Below are 19,819 nucleotides of genomic sequence, written 5' to 3'. Positions count from 1 at the left end.
TATAAAAATGTGTCACTAACATATTACAGAAATATTGTTTTAGTCCTGTAAAATACTCCAAGTTAATGAACTGGACAATTGAGAAAAGAACTTTAGAATGTGTTTTAAGTTTCAATAAGTGAAAACAATTTCTAATAATGAAAAAAAATGTCTTGGAATATTCTTGGAATATTTGACAAGGAAATCTTTACTATCTTTACTATCCCTATTTCCCATTTTATGTAAATACAACTTAAACAACTGGAAGTTTTTAAAAGTTAACCCCCTATGCAGTCATGTGTTCAGGGAAATACAGCTGTCTCTGGGAGAACAACAGAAATGCTTAATTCAACTCGATATATTTACCAGAGTGCCTTCAAGTATGTCCTTAGATTGAACAAATTACAATTAAGACCACTTGATCAAATCAAGGAGATGCCCTGCTCTCAAGTGCAGACTGGTCAGTGAGACATGATCCTGTTCCGGTTTAAGCTTTGGTTTTTTTATTTTGAGAGTGAAAAGTGTCACTTTGCCTCAAGCCCAACTCTGGAGGCTGGGCCAAATCTTCCTTTTTTTTTACAAAAATTCCCTTTTTTGTGCTCCCTTTCCTACTCAGCTGTCTATTAGACCAAGTTTCAGAAGTAAATGATCCATATTAATGGGCTGCAGATTTTTGGGTCAAGCATCTCTTTGTCATAAACATATTATTTCTGTCTTTCCAATCAACATCACATAAGGGGTCTAAGGAGGCCTGGTGATTAGGAAAGGTTTTCTCTTCATCAGAAGCTTTCTGTGACCAGAGATTTCCACAACACAGCAGGTGAGACCAAGATAAGAGAAAAAATCATCTGTTCTGAAATGGCAAATTAGCAACAGTTTTAAAATGCAGTTGTGATGGCAGTGATTTGGGTAGAATTCACTGCTTCCCTAGTGGCTTCATTTAATTTGAAGTCATTGATGCTGTATTTCACTTCCTATTCTGCAAAATATTTCTTACACTCTTTTATGGGGAATTGGTATGGATAAAAGGATTCAAAACTGTAAACTGTTCACTAGGAAAGCTTATGGAGAACCAGCAAATAAATACTACTATAAGCAGAAATCTATTCTGAAAAATGAATCCAGAGAAGCTGGACTGATAAGATGTGTTTACTGCTGGTTTAACTATATCTAGAGAAAAGTATTGATTCATTTTTTGAAGATCATTCTCTTCTATCTGAAGAAAAACTCTCATTATAGTTCAGTCTTCCTTGGGCATTTTGGGTATCATTGAAGAGGACATTAAATCCACACTAGTTGGAAGCTGAAAATTGGTTAGAAAGAAATCTTAAGAGGGATGTTATTCTCTAGGGTTGTGATTTTTTTTTTTCCCTCGCCTTGGAAGTTTTACACCTACATATAGTCAAGACTCAGCTGGCTGTGTATTACACAGAAAACTAGCTTTTTAATGACATTCCTACTTTAAGACCTATTTGGTGGCTGTTTTGAGATAGAAAGCTATGCTGACAGAAGCAATTTTCTTGCATCATTAAAATGAATCCTAGGAATAATAATTTGAAAATCTAAGAGGAAACATTTCTCTGGTCTACCAATCTATAATGCCCCAAGTTGGCTCAAAGCAGATCTGGTCATGTCCATCCATTCTGTGAATTCAGTAGTGGGCAATTGGACATGAACAGTTGTATTTCTTTTCATAGCAAATTCATAGTAAATATTTGGAAAAAAAAAAAAAAAAAAAAAAGAGGGGGGGGGGGAATACCAAAAGTACTGTCTGAAAGAAATTGTCATATCATTTATGGTGACGGGCAACTTCTTATCTCCATAGTACATTTTGGCTATGAATGTTATGCATGCTTTATATTTCTTTTCCTTCTACATTCATATTTCCTTTCCTGGTTATTTAGAAGATAAAAAACACCCTTTTTCATTTTCAGAGCCATAATGTGCTTGAGTTCTTATTCTGAGCAGGATAGACTTGTTGAAGGAGAAAATGAGTAATCTGAGTCTTTGAGCTGTGACTGCTTTATATCCCATGTGTTTTTTCACCCATTTTTGCTTCTTTATTAGCACTTTTCACTTTTGTCAGCTAGAACAGATTGAAAACTAATGGTGAGGTCCAGCTGCTAAGTTAATGCTGACAGGGAACAAAATCATTTTGGAGCAAGCAAGTATATTCCTCTGTAATCTGATTCAGTAGTTTTGGTATGAGAGACATTGTTTCTTTTCAATTCAGGCAGAACTCTGTGGTTTGAATATGAAATACCGTAAGAAGTCAGGCTCTTTGAAGAGTCATCTAAATCCTCAATTAAATGACATCATCCAGTTATTTGTATTTACTGATTTTAAATCAGCTACCACAAAAGCTGTTGTGGAAAGAAAGCTTCACAAGATTTTAAACAGAAGAGGGACTTCAATAATTTAAGCAAGCTGCATGAAATAATTGGATGCCATGCACCATGTATGATCAGCCACTCCAGTTCTTTTCCTTGTTATCAGTCTTTTGATCCTTTCCTTGACATCAGACAAAGGAGTGGCAGATACAGAAAGCTAGGTAGCGGGACCAGGGAGGAATAAGATGACAAATCAAACATATATCAAAAAGACTTCCAAAACCCAACAAAATAGAGGTATGATTTCTTAGTCTATCATACAAAAAGAGTATCTGAGACTGAGTAAGTCTAGTGGAAATGGTTAATTTTCCTCTCCCCCTCTATTTTTAAACTATTTTTCTGATCCTTTTTCTCACTGTAAGAACTTTGGTTTGTTTTGTTTTTACGAAAGAACGGATGTTCCTTATTAGAACTTCATGTGGTAAAAGGGAGTGAGGTTGCCAGGTCATTGTGAGTGTCCTCTCACCCCGAAGAGACAATAATAGGTCTGCATGATTAGTATCTTTCTTATGCACTGCAGGACTGTAAGAAAGAGCGATCTTTTATGTGCTCTCACACTTCCCATAGAACAACATACGCTTTTATAAGAGCCCTAAAAATGGTAGCACTGTGTAAAGACTTGGGGATTAGTACTGGCTTCTTACTTTTAGATCTTAGCGAATGCTCTGACTACCACCAGTGCACAATAAAATGACATAAAGTACTGTGTTCTGCAATAAATGTGAGAGTGAATATGTCCAGCAGAAAGCATTAGTTTATATAGTTTCATAGTTCTCTCCTTTATGGAAGATTATTAAAATTTTAAACATGGCAGAAAATGGCATGCAGGGAAGCACTGAGAACCTGTATTCCAGTTCTCAGATCTAGTATGACCCTAAGGAATTCTTCAGATTAGGATAAGAGATTTAATGGAACATCCTGCTCAGCCAATACATGCTCTCTGCACCTGGGACTGCGTGTATCTGCCATGTTTCTTGAACATGTCCAATACTCATTTCCTCAGAAGATGAAATTTTGATCAAATTTGGTTATCATAGTCCACCGTCCCTTTTTAAAACCTCTATTGAAATTAAACAGAACACTGAAAAAAAGTGGGATGGGGATGCAGAACTGCTGTTAACAGAGCTTGTGTGTGTGTCTGAATCAGGTGTGATGATATATTTGAAGAAGAGAGCACATTAGAAATCATGTCAGGGAAACTGAGATCAGAACAAAAGAAATATGAGGGTCTAGGAACCCTCTTTATAAACAGGAACTTTATATAATAGGAACTTTTGTCTGACTTAAACCATGAGCAGCATAATCCATTTCACCTTTAGTCATTCTGTTGTCACTGCAAGTTTAAATGTTAAACAAAATTACTGTTTAAGAAATATAATGGCTATAATACATAGATTTTTATGATCAACCTAGGTACTTCTTTAAAAGTATTTTAAAGGAGAGTCATTGCATGAATAACGGCATTGTAAAACTGGAGATGTAGCTCCAGTGTTTATTGTGCCTCAGCAATTTCCATTTTAAATGTCTTTAACATACAAAAAAAGTTTCCTTTTCTGAAGTAAAACTTTCAAAATTTGCATCTCTAATCTGTGGACAGAGTTGCAGACCAGATGCTGATGTCTGTAATAGTTGCACAGTAGTTTTGCCTTTAATATTTTTTGCAGAGTGTCCTGAGCATCTCATAGCATGAGGTTCTTGGTGGTACCCAGTAGGGAAGAGGGCACAGATTTGTGGAGTTCTGGGTAGGGTGGGCTCCTGAGCCTGAACAGGCCCCACAGCATACCTGGTATCTCGTTCAGGACCAGATCTTGCAATCTGTATCTCAGGTAATCCCTTGATGAGAGTGGTCACAAATGGCCACATTGTATTCATAATGAACAAGATTTTTAGATCTTGCTCACATACCCTGGGAGCTGATAAAATCGGCGGGTGGGGGCAGGACTTCTAGTTCCAAAAATATGTGTGTTTGTGTCTAAATTCAGGAAATCGTGACAGCACATGTCACGTGTTGATAGCACAGTCTGTCAAAGATCTCTCCAAAGCCTCTATCAAAGTAGGGCTGTGGTTGTGTTTTAATACAGTCTCTTCCATGACCGTATTTTACTTCTATTTTCAGGTTAGAAAAATAAAAGTCAGGGGGATACACTGTGGACACTGTGTAAAAATACCTGTATATGCCTGTGTCATGGCCAACAAAATCGCTTTTTGGGTGTGTTTGTATTCATGTATCTTTGATTTACAGCTCAACGTGCCAGTGACCGTGTAATGGTAAAAATAACTCTTAAGTTATCCTTTTGCAGTCTCCGGTATTTACACAAGACTCTTGCACAGCTTTTTACATGTACAGTGTGTATGCACTATTAAAACAATAAATGTTGGTGAGTTGCTTACATTAAAAAAAAGGCATTGATGCTCTGAAATTTCCACTCCAAATGCCACATTTGCAGCTGTTACTAGGGATTATTGTGCTTATTTTGTTCCCTTACAGCTGTAAAAATAAAGTTTTCTGAGGTCAGTGGAACAACCCTGTGAATAAACGGATGTGAGAGATCTAGTTCATCATTAAGAACAAAAAAATTCATTATCAGTTCTGTTACCAGATCACCCTGTACCCAGAATGTACAGCTGAGAAACAGAATGTTATGTTACGGTTTTAATAAAATATTTGATTCTTCTTTCCCCCTCACCATCTGCTGCCCCCTCCCGCACAAAGAAAAAAGGGGGAGGAGGGGAAAATGAAATTATGGACTAGAGCAGAGGACAGTCCTGTAAGCAGCTTGTCTGTAAATGCCTGCATGTTTATACATTTGTTCCACTATAGAAAGCAAACCGTAAGAAACCATTCCGAAAGACCTACTAAGCCTGGCACATATTTAATTGAAGTTTTAGTTATTCCTCAGTGTCACTGATTTACCTGATGTTGATGAGCAGATACTAAGGTTTCATCTGCTTTTGAGCTACAGTTCTTTTATATATTTGTTTTTTAGTTGCCAGTATTTTTCCACTTGCTCTCTGCAGTACACATGTGTGCATACACACACTCTTCTGAGAATTCCCAGAATTCCAATGAAGAGGAGAAGGAGCTGCTACATCACCTGAAACGTGTCAAACCGGTTGGTTTCAGATATCAATGCTTAAACTTGTATAGTGCCACAGCTGGGAAGCTCTTTTACCCTATTTACTGAACATGGTTTGTAGATGCAAAGTTGTGATTCAAAAATCACAACTTGTGAAAAATCAGTGCTTTAGTAACCTTTTTATTTCATTATCATCTCATTTATCAGACCTATAATATTCAAAACTCTTCAAGGGTTACTTGGCTACATATCTCTGTACAATTATAGCTGTTTAAGTAGTTAAAATCTGCTAAGTGAGCTATCATAATATCTGGACGAGTAACTTTGACAGTCGTAATATACTAGTTACATAACAACACAGGGAGGATGATGATTGTTACTGGGGTTTTTTTGCCAGTTGAGGCTGACTATTTTTCATTAACCGTGAAACAGATGTTAATGCATTTTGGACTATTTGAAGAGCTTTACTCAGGTGAGATTAACCTACTTGAGAGCACCATGTTTCTCTGGGTTCCTTCTGGTCCACGGGACAGCGCTGTGCCCAGTGCCTCATGAAGCAGCCAGAAAAATAAGTGGGTATGTGGGTGAGCAATTTTTGGTCCTGACTCCAAGTTGTTCCCAGGTGTTTGCTAGGCTTTGTGCGGGGGGCCCCCATCACCTTATTGTGTGCAACTCTGCCCTACAGACAAAAGCCTTGGCACAAGCATGGCTGTTTCCTCCGTATTATTTCATTTCTAGGTGTTGTTTTCCTTTGCTGTGAGGTATCAGACGCTGTTGTAATGCTTTTTTCAACCTGATCTCTCTATCTGCTCATGGTGGTAGAAGGACCTTGGAAAGGCTCCTGAGGGCCAGAGGTCACTGGGTGTGTGAGAGCAGGGACGGATTTCCCACAAGAAGAGCAGTTTAACCTGTGAGAAACTGGTTAAAATGCATATTTTGCAAAAAATGCCTAAGATGCAAACAGAGCTATGTACTATGTTTTTAAAGTGCGTTGTTGTCTCTCTTTGTGTTTCATTATTTTCCTATGCATTCAGTTTGCAAACAAATCATAAACTTTTTCCTGTTACATCTATAAATTCAGCTCAGTCTTATAAAGTGAAAAAATTTTATCTAAAGATTTACTGGAAATAAAGATTCCTTGGGCTCTCACTGACAATCATTCGATCCCTTTGTCTTCAAACTATGCCCTTAAAAATACTTGCACAGTCATGTTATTTTGCTCAAATACGATGACAGCTGGCCTGGTCTTCAGGCTTTGTAACCACCTGCAGTTTTCAGAGAAGTCCAGAGGATCAGCATTTACTCAATCTATCTGGAAATGAGGCTTTTTGTAAACAAGTCTGTTAATTATGTGCAAGAAGAAGCATGATCCAGTTCGCTCAGTTTTAGTTATGTGCTGCAGGGCTAGTAGGAGAAGCAACTGTAAACAGTTATTTGTCTCAGGAGAGTGAGCAGGTATGACTTCTGAGTAAAGAAAACAAAGTAGTCCAGATAACACTGCCATTATCAGTCATTTTTAGAAGACAACTTCTCACTGTGTTCATGGAGCGAAAATACTGGGCTTTAGATGAAATTAGAATGTTCCAAAATATATAAGCCTTTTCATGGCATAGCTAACAGAGAAGCTCTTTTCAGCAAATGCCCTGACAAGCAGTTAGTCAGTTCCTCCTTCCAGAAGACCATTTGCCACCCAAAATTCAAGTCTGTAAATGTCTATTCTAAAAACTGTGCCAACACAGGATTTACTTCCCAGGGCTAGAGCCAGGGATTCACAAAGTAGTACTGGCACAGCCAGTCAGATTCTCTTTGTCCAGTCGTGATGGTGTAAATGCAAATACCACTGAATAATCTCTAGTGTTAACCACAGATATGGCTTTGAATTAACTTTACATCTTGATAAAATACTTTGTTTGTGTTTCCTACCAGATATATTCAAGTTAATATTATAATTTACTTCAGAAACTGCAAATATAATTTGTTTCTTTACATTGTTGAAGAGCAGTTAAATAGAAACTATATAGATATTTATTTGCACTTTCTAAATTGCTGAAATGATTTATTATTGTGCAATTTTCATGGCGTTACATTTTTATTGCTTTATATTGCACATGTTGGGTTTTAATAGTTGCATCCTTCATTCCATTAATTTCAAATTAAACATTAAATTGCAATGAAAGTTCAGTCATAGCTCCTAAAGCATAAAAAATAAGCTTTGCTCTTCACTTTCTAGAATGAAAGTGGGGATGGAATACAGACTAAGTAGAAAAATAATTTGTTCTCTCAGCAAGATCTGCAACATTATACATAACAGCATCTGGTAACTGTGAGATCTGTGTTCATTTCTGTACTACAAGGTTTAGTTTTATTGTGCTTCAGTTAATCAAGGATAATTTAGCCTTTAGCTGTTATGGATTTTAGCAGTATTCAGCAAGGTACTGCCTTTTGTCATTGAAATCAACGTAAATTTTGTACCTACTCAATAAGACCCTGGCTGTATTTTTTACTTCAACTCTATTTTCAAGTAGTCTTTTTTTTTTTTTTTTTTTTTTTTTTTTTAATGTGGTATCTCATTTGCTCAAAAGACAGATACAGAAATGTCCTTGGGAGTTTACTTTATAAAACATTTAAAGGGGCAGAGACTTATGTCTGTAATTAAAGTCATACGTCTCAAACCTCTGACATAAATCTTAACTCTTAGAGATGCAAAATATGCCAAAAGAGACAAAGACTTTAGGTAATTTAAAAGAATAGATAAACCCAGGAATATTTTGATGTGGAGATGAAACTGAAACATGTGTCCACAGCGTGGGTTGCTCCATGTTGAGATCAATTAGAAGCTATCAATTGAATTCCGTCCAGTTTTAGTCATTCCTGTGTGCATGGACCTCAGGACTTTGGTGAGCAAGTGACTTATTCAGACACTGATTTGAGGCGGGAGGTGAGGGAACCACCCCTGTTACATCACCAGATATTGAAATATTGAAGGATCTTGTATGTTTTGAGCACAAGAAATTTAGTGATTAGAAATTCTTAGAAATTTGGAATTAAATCCAAGGATGAAATTCTAGACCCGTTATAATCTATGACAAGTGCTACATGTATGCAGAAGGGCTAGCATTCCCAGTGTCTTACATGTATAAAGAAGCAAAGAAGCATAATTTTTCTAAAATATTTAAAAAGAAAAAAAGGGGACACAAAATGCAGCTGGGTATGGTGTCATCAACAGCTCTCAGACTAATAGAGCCAGAAACAGGCAGCAGAGAGGGAGCAGAAATCAAAGAGAAAGAGCAAAGTCATTAAATGTTTATAATGGAGTTGGTAAAAATATGATTTATCAAAAATACCGTTTTACTAAAGTAGAAGTATTTTCTGGGTGTTTTGATAGCTCTGCCATTTCTGCAGTGCTGATGGGGTTTTTGAGAGGACTGAATTGAAAAATATGACCTTTCTCTGAAAACAGCTATTTTGATTCAGCTCAGTTTCATCAAAAGTTTTAAATTGTTTTTAATTTCATGTTGGGAAAAAAGCTAACGTGATCTTCAAAGCTGAACAACACAATTTATGCCCTGTGTATAGCTCCTGCTCAGGAGAAAAGGTGAGGGCAGCAAACAGGATAACATCTAAGAGATACAGCAAGTAAGCAGGGTTTTTCAAGTATGTTAGATGGTAAAGAAACCCAAAACCCAGCATGTTGAGCTCATTACGGCTTTGAATTTACTGTTTAAAAAAGAAGCTTTTTTGCATTACTGAATAATTAATATGCATAAGATATCCCATTGTAAAATGTTAAAAGCAACAGAGACCCTAATTTTTTTTTATGGGGTTCTTCATGATTGCCCTGTATCTACAGGCTTTATGCAGATGCAGTTTGTATATCCAGTATAGTTATTTTCATAGCAGTGAAAGTATAAAAACTTAATCCAAGTTTCTATATGGGAAAATATACTTTATACTACTAATAATCATACCATTATATGAAAGTAATGTTTCAAATCAACCTGAGATTTACTGGTTCACCATACCACCTACCATTATAAATACTATGTCAAGGGTCTGTGCATCTGAAATTGTTTTGGTGGCTGGAGTTCCAACTGAATCACTGAATATATCAGGACCTGTTGTGGTGGACACCTGTGCATTAAAAAGCAAGGATCTTACTAAATTCTGAGTAGGTGTAAGTTATTGTCTCAGAGAAACCTGAGATTTTGTGCTGTTTAAGTATTTGTGCTGTTATTAGCAGAATCAGTTGCTCGAAGGCAGCTCTGGAAACAGTGAGGTGGGCAGCTCACACACCTGAGGTTCTCACATCTCTAATGTGTGAAATATTAAGCATGAACAAGCTAAGGCAGTCCTAGACAAAGCTGTGGTGGGGAGTCTCTCTTGGATTTCTGTGCTTAAACCCCAGGCTTTCTCATGAGCTACCTGTGAGCGACAATTCACTACGAACCTTGTCTGCATCAAACCGCAGCCATTTGCTGACTGAGCTGTGGTCAGTGGCTGGACCATTTGATAACTTACTGGTGATGGTGGGGGGAGCAACCGTATGCACAGTATAAAATGACACCGATGCTTATCTTTATAAAACCATGGCAGGAAACAAACTATACAGGGGGAAAAAAAAAAAAAAAAAAAAAAAAAAAAAAAAAAAAAGAGGAGGTTTTAAGGCTGAGGCGAGTAAGTTAAACTGAATGTATCTTTTTAGATCTATAGATAACAATTCTAAGTTAGAGTGCAGTGCAAATGATGTTCTGGTGAGAGATCTGCATTTACCTTTTCATTTGATGAATTTGTTATCTTCACTATGTTATTTCCATTCTGATAAAAGGACAGATGCTATATTTTTGATGATGTTATTTTTCATTTGTGATGATACTTTGTAGTAGAAGCATATGTGTTCAAAGTAACTTACCATGTCTAGAGATGCAGTTCAACTTATGACTTTATACTTGGAGCTGAGTATTTCAGATTATTTAAAGACAGGCAAGTGGAAGTAAAAACAAATGAAAAAAAGCTTTGATCAGGGGAAACCATATGGTACTTTTGTAACAATTAAACTCAGTGCTCTACTGCACGTCTGCAAGATGCACAGATTAAACCCTTGTGCCCAGGCTCCATGCCAAGATTAAATTAATATTCCTAAGCTTTTTTATTTAATCTCCTTTTGTAAGAAGAGGCCATAGCAGAGTAAATCCCTGAGTGAAATCTTGGGGATGTGTAAGCACTTTACCCCTTTCATAACCTCTCACTCACCATATTTTCTCACAAGTGTTTTTATGGGCATAAGGTTGAAACAGTCCTGAGATACCTAATGTGCCTCTGACATATTTTACTGTGCATGTTAACAAGAGTTTAGAAGCTTGTGAAAAGATCCAGTCTTCATCATTTCCTTTTTATCTCATGTCATATGTTGCCAATGCTGTGAAAATTCCATGATTATCCAAAGGTATTTCGCGTTGCACCTCTCCAATGCATATTTTTGCAAACTTGATTTGTCTGCATACAGACTTTGGGGAAAATTCTGATAAAATTTCACTTTGTTCTCATTTAAAAAAAAAGTCCTTCATTTAAAAAAAAAAAAAGGAAAAAAAAATTGCAGGAGGAACTTGCAGTCCTTTCTTTGTCTTATGTGCTCATCCAGAGTGCTCTCACTGCAGGCTTTCTAGCTATGAGACAGGCAGGAATCGGCACCTGTTCGTTCAAGCACAGCACCTTTCTAATGTGAGTTCTTGATTTCTAGCTTAGAGCTGGTGGCATCCAACTGGCTGCAGACTGCCATTTGCACGTAGCCTCAAATGATCATCCATTGCTCTCAGGTGATTTTTTAATGGCATTCTTTTATCATTGACAAATTACAAATCTGAGGAAAAAAAAGAAGGTGAATGGTGCCCTCAAAATATTACCATGCTGGAAGAAGGACACAGGTCTATTGAAAACCAGTAGCAACCCTTTATTTCTGCCTCATTTTTCTGTAGAACCTAATACTAATTTCTGTTTTGGTCTACGTGTTTGGAATTATTGTATGGTTATTATTTTTGCAAGACATCCCTAGCTCCTAGTACTTGCTTCTCCTTTGATTTGTGCAGTGAAGTCCATTGCTTATATTATGTCCTAACCAGTCCAAAGTTCCTGATATAGTTCTCAGGTTAAAGCTGACTGATACCTTTGAGTAAAAAAAAGCAGAAAAGTGAGTTGATCATTCACTGTGTGCTTTGAGTTAGCCAACTATACTCCAAAACAACACATTTTAAATTATTCAGGGGAATAATTTTAATAAATGCAACATTTTCTAAGCTGCTTTATTTCAGAAATTCTCTGCCTTGATATAGGGCCCCAGGGAAAGTGGTTTAATTAAAAAGTAAGTTTTTCTGTCAGTCTTCTGAGTCCTCAATAGACTAAACAGCTGCTGATTTCCTAATCTGAGTGTGACATGATGCTGTTCATTTTCTTATTTATCTCTGTATATCTCACAAGGGAGCCAAATCTAGCAGGTCGTGTTGGTGCACCTGTCCTGCTGCAGAAAATATTTGTGTTGGATTTGACTCCCACACTGCAGGAATTCTGTAAGCAGTACATATTTGCTAGACAACATTCCTAATCCTAGGTCTTCATTGAATTTGAAATTCTGGTCACATTATACATAATTACGTACTTTTATGTATGTTATTAGCATTTGTCCTTTAACAGCTGAGCAATACTTAGTAGCTAGAAATTATTGCAAGTGTTGTAATAACCATTTTAATCTGACATGCTGAGGCCTCTAAGTCTCTCTTATAAAAATAGGATCACCCTTTTCAAAGGATACGCACAGTAAAATGGGTCAGTGCTTCACTAGACAAGTTATCTCTTTTTTTTTTCAGTGTAGACCTCACTAATCTAAAGGTGAAATAGCTTCCCGATCCATCTTTCAGACACAGATGTGGAATTAGGGCAGTGGTAGCATGTGGGCTTCTGTGTTTACTGCAAGATGATGTCTGAAGCAATGCAATGTTTCATCTGCTACAGCAGCAGGAAATCTGCAATCGCTGGTTGCAAATGTTGCAGCCTCAAGTGAACACTAATCAAATAACGCAGGTAGTGTGTGTGGAGATGATGACTCCTACATGTGTTTGTTATTGATACCTGTGAAAAAGTAGGTCCAAAAATAACCCAATTGGGAACAGAGTAATGATGCTCCACTTAGCTTCTGGATGATAAAGTTCCTTTTATTAGTGTGCTTTTTTGCAGGTTTAACTGTGTAGTTGCAGGATTATTTTTCAAATAGTTCATTGTTATATGGTATTCTAAAAAATGGCAAGTCAAATGTTTCTCAGCAATGATCATGTAACTGTTAAAAGTGACTGTGCTCTGCCTTGCAGCATTTTTACTAAATTGGACAGCTGTTTCTGTGGGTTGAATGTGTGTTTGTGTGATACTCAGATGCATTGCTGAATGCACAGGATACTTTTAAATGTGAAACACGAGGTTAGCAAAAGCCTCCCATTGCTGCAGGTGGGCGTGGATCTCCATATATTAATTATAATAGTATACTTTCTTGGTAATGTCCTTAAAATCATTCCTTTTTGCTTTCTTTCTCTCTTGAATCTTGAAGATTTCAAAAAGAAGAAAAGATTAGGAAGTATTTGAGGTTATTTGCAGTAGAATGTTAAATTTGATATGCATTTGGTTGATGGGAGGAATGATTGGCAATATTTTATATTTATATGCTTTTAGAATAGGTGTTTGATAACTGTATAGCCATTAGTTAATTAAGCACATCTTTATGTGCAGAAACCTTTATCTCCTTGTTATATGTTGTTATGATCCACCTCAATATTTATTGCAGTCTTCAAATAAACATGTACCTGTTCTCCATCATTTAAGCTGTAGTGCAAGGATCTCTTGTGCAGATCCAAGTGTACAATATGACCTGTTCTGCATCTAAGCAGTGGTGGTCCCATTTCCAACAAGAGCAACATGGTCATATATCTCACTGTAATCAGAGCACGTCCATAAAAATTGCACTTTTTAAACAAGCTTTTTTTTTAAAAAAAAAAAAGAGTAGAGTAGGTTTTTCAGGTGCTTGGTTGTTGAGTGCCTTCATGACCTCAGTGATTTCCCTGGGAAACTTATTGTGGAGCCAGGAATAAACACAGATACGACTGCTGCTTATATGCTACCCACAGAACTATCATTTTAGCCTAAGCAATTGGTCCCTGCTTCAGCAGAAGAATGAAGTCTGGTTCGTTTGGTGTGAGCTTATGGCAACAATGAATCACTTGAAGTGCGGGTGCAGTTTTCTCCACTTTCCAATTTCAAATCCATAGAATAGGAAGGGTAGCAGTGGATTTATGCTCTTGCTTTGCAGAGCTTGTTGCCCATAAAATTAGATACGAGGAAATAATAATTTTTGTATTTTATTAAGATATGAATACATTCCTCTGTTTATGATTTCAGTATTGCTTTCCTGGATTTTAGTATTTCAGTATGAGTTTAATAGCATTGAGTTCAATGATTTGGAAAAGCATATACACTACTTACTGCCTTACTTCCCCCCAGTCCTTAAAGATATTTTACATCTCTAATTATTATTTTGCCTCCTTTTCCTAAACGACTACCCTTTCCTCCCTCAAAATGTAACCTATGTTATCTAATTACTTAAACAGTAGCTACAGCTTATGATAGAAAAACTTGTCGAAGTAGTAAACCTTCCCAGTTGTATGGAGACAATAAAAGTCAGCAGCTCTGCACTGCAGGAATTGTTTGCAGGATTCCGGCAGAGAAGCCTGTGTACAGTTGTTATCTTGGAAGGCTGGATTAAAAATAAAACAAAGAGAAATGGCAAACCCTATACAAATTTACTGAAAAACCCAACATTGACTGCACACAGTGGATCCATGTTGCATGTCTGAGAAAACAGGTATCGAGTCGAACAGTAGTCCGAACTGCATTGCTTATTTGCAGATTTCCTTCCAATTGCCAACAGAGATCTTTGGTGATTGATATTCAAAGAACAGTGTGTGTGTGTTTGGATGTCCATCTGTATGTGGAGAGAGCATGCGTAAAAGGTTAAAGATTCAAATTTGATTCAGACTAAAAGTATTTTGATTCTGTTGACAAGAGTGGTTTTAAAACCTGTAGTCATAGCAAGGGGTAAGTCTTATCCACAAGCGAATTCATATGTTTTATAAAATTTTTGGAAGCCTAATTCTGCCGTGTAGTATATGAAGAATATTAATTGCTCATGGTTGTCAAATACCTCTGTTATGACATGATGAATCTATGTAACTGAATCACACAAAGGATGAAGGACACACAAAAGGGAAAAAAAACCAGTGTTGTTATCATTCATATGCAACTCTTAAGAGGTCATTGTGATGTTTTGGTCATGGTGTTCCTGTCTCTGTTCTTGAATTGAAACTCAAGGTGCATCAATCCTGAATGAAGTATTTGTCTGTTCTAAAGTGTGAGTGGATTTGCTTGTGATCACACGACTTTGATTCTTAGGCACTTCAGGATCTTTCAGGGACATTGTGCTTGCTTCAGGAAGTATAAAACCACAACCTTTATTCTAAATAAATGATCAGCTATGTTGATTTGTGTGTCTGAGGAAAACACACATAAAAGTATAATAAAAGGTTAGAGAGAATAAAATCAGAACAGGATATGAATATAAATGAGTAATTTTGTCAGCAGTGAACTAATGAAACCTGATTTCCTACGGGTCTGAGTTTCGTATTTGAGTTACTGGTACCAAAAAGATGCAAGATAGAATTGAAACTTTTGTTGTTGAGCTTTTGCAAGGTCTCTGTCACCCCTGCACTATTACTGAAGCTTCTCTGTATTGTGTGGCTATGTAATTTCATAGCACTTGCGGGAAACAACTCATCTTTTTAAAATGTAGCCGAAATTAGTAAATGCTGTGGGAATTAATGGCAGGAACAAATTCATGTGTGTATGTTCACACATGTAGACGTGTCCTGAACACAGCTGTGTAAACTCTATTCCATAAGCAATCATAAGGTCAATGCAGAGGATAGAACATGCAGGGAACTCTGCTTGGAGTTAATCATAGAACCATGGAGTCATTTAGGTTGGAAACAAGCTTTAAGATCCTTGAGTCCATCAGTAAACCCAGCACTGCCAAGCCCACCACTAAACCCTGTCCCTAAGTGCCATATCAACCTGTCTTTTAAATGGCTCCAGGGCTGGTGACTCAGTCACCTCCCTGGGCAGCCTGTTCCAGTGCTTTACCACCCTTTCAGTGTATCCAATGTAAACCTCCGCCATGCAGCCTGAGGCCCTTTCCTCTTGTCCTATCACTTGCTATGATGGCAGCCTCCTGTTGGGCAGCTGTAGGGAGAAGTAAGGTCTGCCTTGAGTCTCCTGTTTTTTCCAGGCTAAACAATCCCGGTTCCCTTGTGAACTTCATTGTCTTTCCTTGGACATACACCGGCACCTTGATGTCTTTCTTGGACTGAAGGGCCCAAAATTGAAAACAGTGTTCAAGGTGCGGCCTCACCAGGGCTAAGGGGGACAATCACTGCCCTTGTCCTGCTGGCCACGCTATTTCAGGTACAAGCCAGGTTGCTGTTGGCCTTGGCCACCTGGGCACACTGCTGGCCCATGTTCACTTGGCTGTCAACCAGCCCCCCAAGTCCTTTTCTGCCAGGTGCCTTTCCAGCCACTCTGCCCCCAGCCTGTAGTGCTGCCTGGGGTTGTTGTGACCCAGGTGAAGGACCAGGCACTGAGCCTCGTTGAATCTCATAGAACCAAATGAAACGTTTGGTGATTCCTGTGTCATTTAGAACTTTTGGCTTTTATTAACTATTGATGAAAACGATCAAATGGCAGAGATCCCAGCTTTTCACTTGAAGTCTTCAGTAATCTTGGTGTAATGAAAGCTGAAGAAAAAGCAAAGGTAGCTGTGAAAGGCCAAATTAGCATGAAATTTTTTAAATAACTTACAAAATTGAGTTCAAGTAAATCAATCTGTGTAGTTGTTGAAGGAGTAACATTGGGGATTTTTGTTTCTACTGAAGTGTGAGTTTTGCTTTTCATATAAAAGGCAGTAATTTGTAATAAAATTTTGTTGATTAAGGCTTATAATCGCTAAATCTTGCATGTAGATGTTGCTGAATGTGAAACATTGTCTTTAGCAATTTGTAAACATTGGATAGATTTGTTGGTTATCTTTCAGAAATTATAAACTGTCAATAGCTTTTTCAGGGAATTATAATTTTTACAGAGGAAATACAAATAGTATCCTGGTGATTGTAATATAGCAAGTAACTAGTGCTCTCAACTTCAAATAATGTAGACTTCAAAGTTTGTGGGTGCTTTGGGCTAATGCTAGTCTGAATGATTTGAAGAGAAAACATAATGTCCAGAATCTAATTAACACACAAATTGAAATGAATCAACTCTTGGTAAAGTTCAACCATGTAACCAGAAAATTTTATAGGAAGCAACTGGAATTCATCAAGTTGTACATCCTGACCCTGGAAGAAGAGATATTTTCCCTCTACCCTCCTGAGCACAACGGCTATAGGTTTTCATGGCTGTGCTTCTACCTTGATGTGGTTTCACCAAGTTATCCCTATTTTATCAGCTCCCTCTCTCCACCGTTTTTATGATCACTAAATCCTATATCCACATGTTCCCAAACTCATTCAAATGAAAGTAAGAACTAGGGTTAATATTTTGCTGTGTTGTCTGTTGTAGAGAAAATAGTGTGCCAATTTGCACTCAAATTATTTCAGCCTTACAAAGGAGAAGGAAGGTGGGTGGTTCCAAGATCTGAATGTGGTGGTTTTGGAACTGGAATGGTGAGCTGGAATAAGAGAGAGAGCCTGTCTCCTCTTCCTCAAATGAATTATGTAAAAATACATAGCTAGGAACCCAGATTTACTGTAATAGAAGTTTAGCAGAATTCCTATTGATATCATGTAGGTCTGGGTTCAGCCCAGCTGGATTTAAAATAAAGCCCTGTAGCTCCATTTAATAATGAAAAATAATATATTTTAAAAACACTACTTTTCATGCCTAGTAACAGTAGTTCTATATATCTGTAAATGTATGATGTGTGTCTCAGTGTAAATTGGACCTTATTTAATTTTCTGCTTTGTTACAGCTGTTACAACTCTGTTACCATTTCAATTTCCAATATAGTTATTAAGGCACCTTTTTAGAATAATTTTTTACTATACATTTTCATTTTTCAACTGTGTTAACTCATGTCATTGGAAACAGTAGTAGAATCTTGCTTCTGAAAAAAATTACCTAGTTTTTAAAACATACACAGTTTTTTTTCACGTAAGTAGGTTGTTGTAGTCAGAATCTGGAAGAGTGTGTGCGTTTTTTACAGTGTGTTTGCAAATATCTCCCCATACCCATGCAGCTGTCACTATCTTTGTCAAATGGAGATATAAAAGTCAAAATTAGAGTTATATATAAAGCTGAAGTATCTAGCATAGGAGCAGGACTTAGAGAGACTTAAAATATTTGCTGAGAACTAATTAAAACGTGTGCTGCTTCTATGATTACTTTGCATCAGGCCTCTGCATTTGGAGAGGAAATAATGATGAACGTTTACATTAAGGCTGAGAGAACTTATTTTCTGCCCTGAGCTACTTCTATTTTTTTGAGAACAGTAGGCTTGGATGTCTGCAAATGCTGTATTGTTTACAGTCAAACAGAGGATCAGTAAAATAATAAACATAAACCACTGAAGTTATGATTTCTGTTGAAGGACTGTGCATCTGAGCAAAACTTTGTCATTGAGGAACTATGAAGGCCACTGTTATAGAATACAACAAATAGTATTTTTCCATTAGACTCCCCACATTTACACTGTTATTTTTATATTCAATTAAAACTGAAATCTACAATATCATTTTACAAGAATGTTTCATTTTGAAGTTGCAGGAAAATTAGGATACTTTTTTTTCAAAGGTATCTATGAGAAAGTGATCGATACCCACAATCAAAGCTGAACAAACTGCTTCACTTCAGCCTTCTCTTAATCTTATGCTTTGTTTCCTATGCAACAGTTCACAAACATTTTGGAGTCTGCTTTTATGGATATGCAAAGTATTAGTCTTTTTCAGAATCTGATTCTGAGAGTAAAATCCATTCCTTCTTCTACAGCCCACGTATTTGGCCTCATTGAGGGTGAAGGTAAAAGAGCTTTGGGAAGAGCAGCTTTCGTCTGCCTTGGAAAACCACCGCACCCCTTCATGCCACTTGAGTGAGTGGTTGGAGCAAGCTAATGTCCAAGCAAATACTTAATGTATCTTCCCAGTGCCTCTTAATTACCTAAACAACTGTGCACTGGTCCTGTAATCTGTCCTATGCATGTCTTTACAATTGTTAGGTGTGGAATTCATCTGTCTAAATGTCAATCTATGTAGCTGAGCTCAGCTTCAGCTCCCATCATAATAAAGAGAAACCTTTGTGGTGGTGGTTGAGGGAATATCCTAAAATGCCTGTATTTATATTCTGACTGTACCTAATCCTACTCTCCCCACACACATACCCTTCCCATTTTTTCTTTCTCACACATAATATGAACTATGAACTCCAGCACTTTTATAAAGTCACTGTCTACTCTCTTCTCTAAAAATAAACAGTGTATTCTAATAGAAAGAGAGAGAGAGGAGCCAGGCTTGAATTAGAGGTCACAGATTCAGAGTTAATTTAGAATTTGGCAGTTGACTCAGATATGATTGGCAAGGAGATTTCTAAAAGTCTGCAACTGTAAATTGGAAATAAATGGAAAAGGATTACGTGAGTGGGGGACAGCTTTGAATCCGTAATATATGTCCCAAGACTAACTTGCTCATAAAGGAACATGTGTTTAATGTGTCATAAAAATATTTAAGCCACATTGGTCTTTGTATAAATATTTCATTTTTAAAGTTGGATTCTGGAGTGGCTAAAAATGAATTCAGTGTGCATATCCTTGCCACCAGTATGAAGGATGAAAAAAAAAGAATCACCAGAAACAGGGTTTTTTTCCATCTTCTAGACTCATTTTCTCACAAGTTTTTTATGTTGTCTCCTGTGTCCAAATAAATTTTTTTAGTCGTTCCTATATCATCTACTTTGTTATATATTCCTCTGAGAGAAGCTATGGATCTATTATATTAGGAGACAGTTTGGAGGCAGAGTGAGTTGCTGCCAAGAAGGCATTCATGTGTGAGTGTGTGAATGTGGGTGGGTAACTGAGGCGTACAAAAGGGATACTTGTCTCTGTTCTTTCAACTGATTTGTTCCAAAGATGATATATGTCTATAAATAAAGCAAGATGTATTTTGAATGTGCCCATGTTCTGCATCATTAATTTTTTCACTGTTGGGAAACTATAAACTGCAAGAATCTGAACATCTGCTACCA

At 37.1% G+C, this 19,819-nt stretch overlaps 1 protein-coding gene across 1 annotated transcript in view; it reads left to right on the top strand.

Moving 5' to 3' along the window:
• CLSTN2 (calsyntenin 2) overlaps positions 1 to 19,819 on the top strand; it is a 416,233-nt gene that overhangs the window by 303,099 nt on the left and 93,315 nt on the right. The window lies entirely within an intron of this gene.

The sequence above is a fragment of the Falco punctatus genome, assembly GCF_963210335.1.
Source record: "Falco punctatus genome assembly, chromosome: 13".
In the NCBI taxonomy this organism is placed as follows: Eukaryota; Metazoa; Chordata; class Aves; order Falconiformes; family Falconidae; genus Falco; species Falco punctatus.
Note: the sequence above shows the minus strand (reverse complement) of the source record. Positions and strands in the feature narration are given on the sequence as shown.